Source organism: Henckelia pumila, chromosome 3 (assembly GCF_033568475.1).
Source record: "Henckelia pumila isolate YLH828 chromosome 3, ASM3356847v2, whole genome shotgun sequence".
In the NCBI taxonomy this organism is placed as follows: domain Eukaryota; kingdom Viridiplantae; phylum Streptophyta; class Magnoliopsida; order Lamiales; family Gesneriaceae; genus Henckelia; species Henckelia pumila.
In genome coordinates this window covers 75356647-75366200 of record NC_133122.1, presented here as the reverse complement: position 1 = coordinate 75366200, position 9554 = coordinate 75356647, and positions in this window count along the sequence as shown.

The following is a 9554-nucleotide window of genomic DNA, read 5'->3' as shown; positions in this document are numbered from 1 at the left end:
CGAGTGTGAGGAGAATTTCCGTGAGCTTCGACGGCGGTTGACTTCTGCGCCGGTGTTAGCATTACCGTCAGGATCTGGAGGGTATGTAGTTTACACGGATGCTTCTCTTCAGGGGTTAGGTTGTGTCCTGACTCAGAATGGGCATGTGATCGCATACGCTTCTAGACAGCTGAAGCTTCACGAGGACAACTACCCAGTCCATGATTTGGAGTTAGCTGCCATTGTGTTCGCTTTGAAGATCTGGCGTCGTTATCTGTATGGCGAGAAATTTGAGATCTTCACCGACCATAAGAGTCTCAAGTATTTGTTCACTCAGGCAGAATTGAACATGAGACAGAGACGTTGGATGGACTTGCTTAAGGACTATGATTGCGAGATTAAGTACCATCCGGGAGCTGCTAATCTCACCGCTGATGCTTTGAGTCGCAAGGTGCGACTATCCGCACTTCAGACTTGTTCGATGTCTAGTGCGATCAGTGACTGTTGTACTTCAGGTTATACCTTCAAGCATAAGAATGGTATGCAGAGTATCCAGATGTTTGCGATATTATCTGAGCCAGCCTTGTACTCGCGGATCCGAGATGCTCAGATGTCTGATTCGAAGACCCAGCGTTTAGCTCGTCTAGCTAACGAGGGTAGCTCGTCTGGATTTCATTATCAGTCAGATGGCTTTCTGTGTTTGTCTGGTAGGCTTGTGATTCCACAGGATGAAGAGTTGCGAGAGGAGATTTTGTCTCAGGCACATCGCACTAAGTTGAGTATTCATCCTGGGAGCAACAAGATGTACAAGGATCTACGTACTCGTTTCTGGTGGAAGGGAATGAAACGCAGTGTTTATCAGTTTGTTTCGAGATGTTTGGTGTGTCAACAGGTCAAGGCAGAGCACCGACGACCTGGAGGATTGCTTCACAGTCTGCCTATTCCTGAATGGAAATGGGAGTTTATCACTATGGACTTTGTGACCCATTTGCCGGTATCCCCGAGGAACTGTGATGCTATCTGGGTTGTGGTGGACCGACTCACCAAGTCAGCGCATTTCATTGCCTATAGCCGAGAGTACTCTGTGGATCGCATGGCACGGATGTACATTCAGGAGATCGTCCGACTTCATGGAGTGCCTGTGAGCATTGTCAGCGATCGGTACCCCAGGTTTACTTCTAGGTTCTGGGGGAGTGTTCAGCGTGCGATGGGTACTACTCTCAGTTTGAGTACAGCCTATCATTCGGAGACTGATGGTCAGTCGGAGCGCACTATCCGTACGTTAGAGGATATGCTTAGAGCGTGCGTCTTGGATTTTGGTTCAGCCTGGCAGGATCATTTGCCGTTGATCGAGTTCGCTTACAACAACAGCTATCATACTAGTATTGGGATGGCACCTTTTGAGGCGTTGTATGGGCGACGTTGTCGTACTCCACTCTTCTGGGAAGAAGTATGGGAGAGACAGGCTGAAGGACCGGAGTTTATCCAGCAGGCGATAGACATTGTTGATCAGATCAAGAAACGGATTAAGACTGCACAGGATCGTCAGGCCAGTTATGCTAATATCAAGCGTAGGCCTTTGCAGTTCGAGGTCGGGGAGAAAGTGTTTCTGAGAGTGTCACCTTTCCGCAAGATTCTCAGATTTGGCCTTAAAGGCAAGTTGTCTCCCAGATTTATCGGTCCGTTTGAGATCTTAGAGAGCATTGGCGATTTGGCTTATCGACTAGCTTTGCCACCGCATCTATCCAGTATTCACGACGTGTTCCACGTATCTCTGTTGCGACGGTATGTGGCGGATGAATCTCATATTCTGCAGCGGTCTGAGGTTCAGGTAGACAAGGATTTGACTTATGTTGAGAAACCTCTTCGCATCCTTGATTTTAAGGATAAGGTTTTACGGAACAAAGTCATTCCTTTGGTTTTAGTTCAGTGGCAGCGCCGAGGCACTGAGGAAGCTACTTGGGAGCTTGAGGACAGGATGCGTAAAGACCATCCTGAGTTGTTTTGATTTCATTCTTTAAGTTGTATTCAGTTGCAAACTCTGTAAACGTTTGATTTGAATAAAGAATGTTTCTGATTTCTGTATGTGCATTCGGTACTTAAGATCTGATTTCGAGGACGAAATATCTTAAGTGGGGGAGAATGTAGTAGCCCGAACCCTAATTGAGTAATTAAAGGATTAATGCTAATTAAATAAATTTGGGGATTGGACGGATCGGAAGCTCCGAAGGGACGATCGGAAGCTCCGATGAGGATCGAAGGCACCGATGATATTACGTCATCCATGACGTGTGGCTGGATCGGAAGCTCCGATCAGGACCGGAGGCTCCGATCACCCCTATCCGGAGTCATCAAGTGACATTTTGACACGTGGAAGATCAGGATCTTCGGAAGCTCCGATGGCAGGATCGGACGTTCCGATCGAGGTTCGGACGTTCCGATCGAGGATCGGAGGCTCCGATCATTGTCTATAAATAGAAGGCCGAGACTTCATTTCTCCTTGCCAATTCCGGATTTCCTCTCTATTTCTAGTCATGTTCGAGCTGTTCTAGTCTTCTTAGGCTTGGTCCGGAGGTCGGAGAGGCGTTCGATAGTCGTAGCGGAGTTGTGCCCAAGTTCTGGAGGCATCGACATCAAAGGGCTAACGACGGATGAAGGTATAGCTTTTGCTTCCTATAAATATTTAGGAGTATGCTATAGCTTAGTTAAGGCTTTTAGAGCACTGTAATGATAGTAGTATCATTTCGCTGTGTAGGCGGACTTTAGGCTTGGACTTAGAGCTGGTAGTGCCTACCTGGTATTTGAGGTACGGAAGTACTGTTCGAGATATCCTGACTGAGTATGCATGTATTATGTGACTGCACTACAAGAAAATTGCAAAACGACAACGGATATTATCCGTTGTCGTAGGGGGGGATAAAACCGTTGTAACTGGGGGCGTTGTAAAAAGCGTGCCCTATTACAACGGTTTATATCCGTTGTCGTAGCTATCCTACTACAACGGTTTTGCAACAGTTTGTAACCGTTGTCGTAAGTTTCCAAAGACAACGGTTCTGCAACAGTGTAAATCCGTTGTCATTGACAATTTAAGACAACGGTTTTGTACATTTTATATCCGTTGTCTTTTAGCGAACTTTTAACACCACCTACAATTACAATAGTTTTAAATAGAAAAGACAACGGATAAAATCCGTTGTCGTAATTCATATAAAAAACAAAAAAAATAAATATACAAATTTCTTAATATTATGAATCATTTAAAATTTAAAATTTCATAAATAAAATTTAATATACAATTTCAATATTACAAATCACTCAAAATTCTAATTCTAATTCAATGCACACTAGAAAATAGAAAATAAAGCTATGAGCTAATTTTTATAAATAAACTTGGAACTCTTGTTTCATCATTGATTAACATCCACCTGTGAATCTGAAAAAAAAATCTTATTTCTCTCTGATATATATTCATATGAGAAACATAGCAAAAATAAAATGAATAACAGTAAATACCGATGCATGAAAGCTTTGGAACCACCTGAAAATTAAAGAATTAAAAAAACTACAAGACATAGTCCAGACCTTAGCTTCTGCACACAAAAAAAAGAAGGAAGAAGGCAGATTTTATATTGACGTGCTCATGGTAAAGCCATTCAGCTCATTAGACACATATAAATAATACACGGTCAATTAAAAATAATGTCCTATCAAAAAAAAATTAAAAATAATGTGTTGTGCTGGAGAAGAGATGTATTAGAAATTTGAGGTGTACTTGGAAGTTTTGTTTTGTGCACTTGGCCTTTCTGCTGGGGCGTAGAATGATGGCGGAGAAACATGTCTATCATGAAGAGGCAATGGGGATGGAAGCGAAACTAGATTTAGAGAAGGAACGGTAGAAGGTGGGGACGAAGAAAAATCAGGGAGAGGAGGTGCAATGATTATTACAAACTCTGGTGGAGGAGGTGTAGAAACAGTAACAGGAACAGAAAAAGGAAGAAACCATGCGAGCCTCTGTTTAGGATACTCCAATAGCAATTTTCGCCATTTCATACTCTCCATCTGCCTTGAGTTCCTATAAGGATAAATGCTAATTTTCTGTTAAAAAAAATGAAAATAATCGGTCAACTGTGATGGAATGCTTGTTATGCCCCGAACCTACTGACCCCGACAAGCTCGACTCTATAAAATGGCTTGAAAATGTTAACTGTCCGGCGTCTATATGGAAATTATTAACCAAATTAGACTAGCACACACAAAAAGCTACCTGTAAAAGCAGCACAATGTTGTCTCCTTCATACGTACAAGCAGGAACATAGACAACAAACAACTTTGGAAGTCCACTACACAAAGGTAGCCATGGCCTCCACATAACTTTCGACATTCTTCAATACCTTCCTGTGACGCAAAAGTAGAATAATGAAGAGACTTATCAAAACTCAGTAAACATGAATTTCACATAGCACCAGGACAAGAAGTCTCATATTGTTCATACCAACCACCACAACGTTATAAAGACGAACATATATCCTAATGTAAACAAGAGCACGGAATGGAACAACACTAACACGTGGAAATAAAAAGGTAGAAAGATGAGATTATGTGTTACTTACAGCAGTGGCTGTAGTAGTCAAGGACTTCAACCCTGCAGTACAGGCATGAGCTTCAGGTAATGTTGAAAAATCATTTTCTTGCAACCTTTGGGTAACATCATTGTACAACCATTTAAGCCATTCACCAACAAATCTAAAGGCATAAGCATAAGCCAGCAAAGGGAAAAGTCTACTATGTTTTGTTTTATAGTCAATAACCTAAAAAAAAGGTTTCAAATCACATAAAAAAATAATATTAGGATCTTTAATGCCTATAATGAAAATAAGACAGCAAAATAAAAATGTGCATACAAATATGAGACATAAATATCAACTACTGATATCCAAAGAGATTAAAATCCCAGAGTAAAGCCTATGTCCTTTCCCTAGCTATGCTAGTCATTTACAAAATGGAAAATACGCTGAAGGAATCCCACAACTATCTCACTCCTCAAATATATTCCATTTCCCATGTAACTACCCGGCCCAACTGAGTTAAGCCAATAATAAGCACATAGGTCTCACCCTACTCAAGTCCCTAAGAAATAACAGTAAAATCAACTTAAAATTTTGATACATGTAAATCCCAAAGTTTAAAAAGCAGATAAGCATAATATATTTTAATTCAAAGTATTGCCTCAACTTCTTAATCCACTGTGTACCAGATGCATATGTATTTTGGCAAGGGCATAAGCTGCAGTTGGGAGGATTGCCTCAACTTCTTCATCACTGGCCTATAAAGCAGATAAGCATAATATATTTTAATTCTACATAACCAGAGAGCAGAAGTATTTAGCTCTATAAAATAGTGCATTTCAAAGTAGAGGTTCTTCAAGAATAGCTTGGTAAGGACCTTTGACGTAAGTACAAGTATTGAGCCTATACAATAGTGGTAGATAGCTTCTGAATTCTGAACGATGGTACAAAGAACACCACCAAATTACTTAAGTTGCTTAGTTTCTTTTAAAAAAATTTAAACTTATGTAAAATCATGTCCTAAACCTGCTTGCATGAACATTACTTATTCACCATAAGAGAACATTAACAATAGATGATGCTAATTTTCCTGAAAAACTTTACATAGGACCAGATCTACCACAGGATTCACATCACCTGTGAATCTCCTGAGCAGTCTATATAAGGTTGAGGTTCTTCCTTGGGGTTTTATGCTTTCAGAATACCCTTCACATTAACTCCTTGGCGTTTTAGAAGTGCTGGAAACATCAATTGGAAAGAAAAATACAAGGGAAACAAAGGTATACTGTATGCAGAATTCATCTAAAAACCAAAAGAGTTTTACAAAATAAAAAGTGGAAATCGTATCAGTTTATTTCATAAATTTTATCAGCATGCAAAAAAAATAAATTATAAATAAGAACTCCTCAGAGCTTCATTTGGGTAAATTACCCAATAAATTGAGATATTCGCCGACGAAGATTAATTATGTATCATGCCACGCTAGGAACACGAGACATGAAAGAGATCTTTGGAACCGATATAACTAAAAGAATTTATATACCAGAAAAGTCTAGGTGCAACATCAAAGCTTTTGTATTTATCAGAATTTGTTTTCCTTGGAAGTGGAGCAAATCCACCAAAGAAACTCCAAAATTCACCACTCTCTGCATCTGCCATTAATTTTCCATCTTCTACCGTCAAAGGAAAAGGTAGCAATTATGCATCCACACTTGTATAAAGATAACATTAGGGACTAACAGTTGGAGAAGATCTTCTAAACTCTTTAAACAACACGAAATTGAAAAGACACATCACAGCCATAGACAAGGTATAGATCGTAATTGGTTCCCATAAGCACAAAACACCAAGTTGCATTAATAATGGTTCCAATATAATTTATCATGTTTCAAAAAGAGTCTACCAAATCTAATCCAATTTCCCAATTTGCTTTCAACGAATTTATTCCAGACAAGGCATGATTTTTCAACAAGCATCTACTCATCTAATCCAATCTAACAAAGCCACATTTATTAAATCACGCAACCATGAACAACTTGCCAATTATAAGTACCAAACATAATAAACGCATTTTGATGTGGAATCTACGTCAAATCATAGCAACTGATTAGTTATTCAATCTATTCATTTAAATTTCCTCCTAAATCATATTTGTGTTCCAATTACAAAAGATAGGCACAACCGAATTTAACAACCTACAAAGAAATAACCCAAGTTAAAATTTTTGACTTTAAATCTAGGCGATTGATAAACAACTAGAACAAAACAGGAGATGAGGGCTGATTCTCTTAAATAAACGGCGTAGCAGCGGTGAGTTTTTTTCGCTGAAGACACCGAGGATAAGTAGTAACCCTTAAATTGAAGCGCGAAATACCATCGACGGCAAAAGCCGTGGAATGAGGCAGAGAGAACGCTGAATCAGAAGAAACATTGAGCTGGAAGAGAGCAATCAGAGCCTGGGCCCCGTTTTCTTTGGATCTAGCAGCGATTCTTGAGTATCTGAGTTGCGCGAGAGCTTCGGGCTTCAGGTAAGTGTAAAACAACGGCGATGCAGCCAGTGACCTGAAACCGCCGCCTCGAACCCTTGTTTTCATGGTGATGAAGGTTTAGGAAAATGCGGATTTAGAGGATGAAGGTTTTCATGGCCAGTTGGTGAGGATGAGGAGCGGAGAGGAGAGAAAGGAGGCGAAGGAGAATCGAAAGAAGAAGCTGGGTGAAAGGGGCGACATATTATTGGTTGGGCTAGGGTTTGTGTATTATATGTGTAAATATATATATATATATATAAATAAATATATATATATATATATATATATTGTGTGTATACATGTGTTTTTAAAAAAAATAAAAAAAGAAAAGCAAAGACAACTGATTAAGAGAAGTGTTGTCTAAAACTACATAAAACAATAGCATAAGACAACGGTTAAAAATAACCGTTGTCGTAGAGCTTAAAAAGCACACGCATACACAATGGTTTTAAAAACCGTTGTCGTAGAATTCCAAATATCCGTTCATAGACAACGGTTAATAAAAACCGTTGTGGTAGACTTAAAAAAACCCGCTCATAGACAACGGTTAATTAAAACCGTTGTCGTAGGCCATAAAAAACCCGTTCATAGACAACAGTTTTAAAAAACCGTTGTCTTTGACACATATAAGACAACGTTTTTAAAAAACCGTTGTTGTTTTCATAAAAAAAGGGGCCAACAACAACGGTTTTTACTAAAACCGTTGTTAAATACCAAAAGACAACGGTTTTTCAAAAAAACCGTTGTCTTTCAGGTGTTGTTGATACCATTATTTGGTGTAGTGCTGCATGATTTATATGCCATGATATTATGCTGCATTCATTTGCATCTTGCTGTATCTCCTTCGAGATGTCTGTAGTAGGGTTGTACCCTATCCTGTTAGTGGATGGACTTCCATCGATTTGGGTCCGGCGTATCCACAGTTATCTCGGTATGGGAGCCACCTCCTGAAGCGACGGCACAGCGTGCTACATACCAGGGCCCGGTCTGTCTCTGTTATCTGATCCTTGACCTCGAGTCTATAGGGAGTTCACTTTGCATGGATGTATACTCATACTCTCGCACTGAGCGTTTTATGCTCACGTCTCGTACTCTGTATTTTCTGGACACCCTATTCCATGGGGCAGGTTTGCGATTGGACGAGGAGGGTGGATCTAGGAGGGGCTAGTCAGTGGTTGGCCAGCTGGAGCTTCGTCTAGGCTTTATTACTGTTGTTTGGGTTTATACAGCTATTCGATTTGGTTGTATATTATTGGATAATTACAGATTCCTTTTCTTGGGATTGTATAATGTTATTGGTTTCCGCAGTTTTATTCTGATATCTGTTTTATTTAAGTTAATTGCATGCATAAGTTCTGTTTAGTAGGTGATCCGGGTAAGGGTCACTACACGAAAAGGTGACACACGCAAGAAAACATACTCTCCTACCTCAAAATGAAGTGGCCTGCGGTGGGTGTTCGCGTAGCTAGCCTGTCGATCCTGGGCTGCCTTAACCCTGCGTCGGATCAAATCTACTGCATCAATCATCTGCTGAATCATCTGAGGACCCTCAACCTGACGCTCGCCAACCTCATCCCAAAACAAAGGTGTACGACAACGGCGTCCATAAAGAGCCTCAAATGGTGCCATGCCAATGCTGCGATGGAAACTATTGTTGTAGGCGAACTCCACCAATGGTAAATGATCATGCCACGCTGGACCAAAATCCATCACCGCCGCACGAAGCATATCTTCTAAAGTGAAAATAGTACGCTCTGACTGTCCGTCCGTCTCTGGATGATAAGCCGTACTCAAGCTCAAAGTAGTACCAAGGGCTCGCTGAAAACTACCCCAAAATCACGAGGTGAATCTCGGATCTCTATCGCTGACAATGCTCAACGGAATCCCATGCAATCGCACAATCTCCCGCACATACAATTGCGCCATCCTATCAAAGGTGTAATCGCGGTTATAGGGAAGAAAATGCGTTGACTTTGACAACCGATCCACGACAACCCAAATAACATCACAATTCCTGGAAGACATAGGCAAGTGGGTGACAAAGTCCATCGTCACATGCTCCCACTTCCATTCAGGAATCTCTAGGCTGTGAAGTAACCCTCCAGGTCGTCTAAACTCGGCCTTGACTTGTTGACACACAAGGAATCGGGACACAAACTGATAAACGCTGCGCTTCATCCCTTTCCACCAAAATCGAGTGCGAAGATCCTTATACATCTTCATGCTGCCTGGATGTACAGAGAATCGACTGCGGTGAGCTTGCAATAAGATCTCATCCCTCAAAGTAGAATCCTCGGGTACCACAACTCGACCAGAAGACACAACAGACCGTCTCCTTGCAGATGAAAACCAGAAGTATTATCAACCTCAGCCAGCCGGGCCAACTTCTGAGTCTTCAGATCAGAATTTTGAGCTTCCCGGATTCGTCTGTATAGCGCTGGCTCTGCAAGCACAAAAGAGACACGAATCCCTTGTTGTTCTT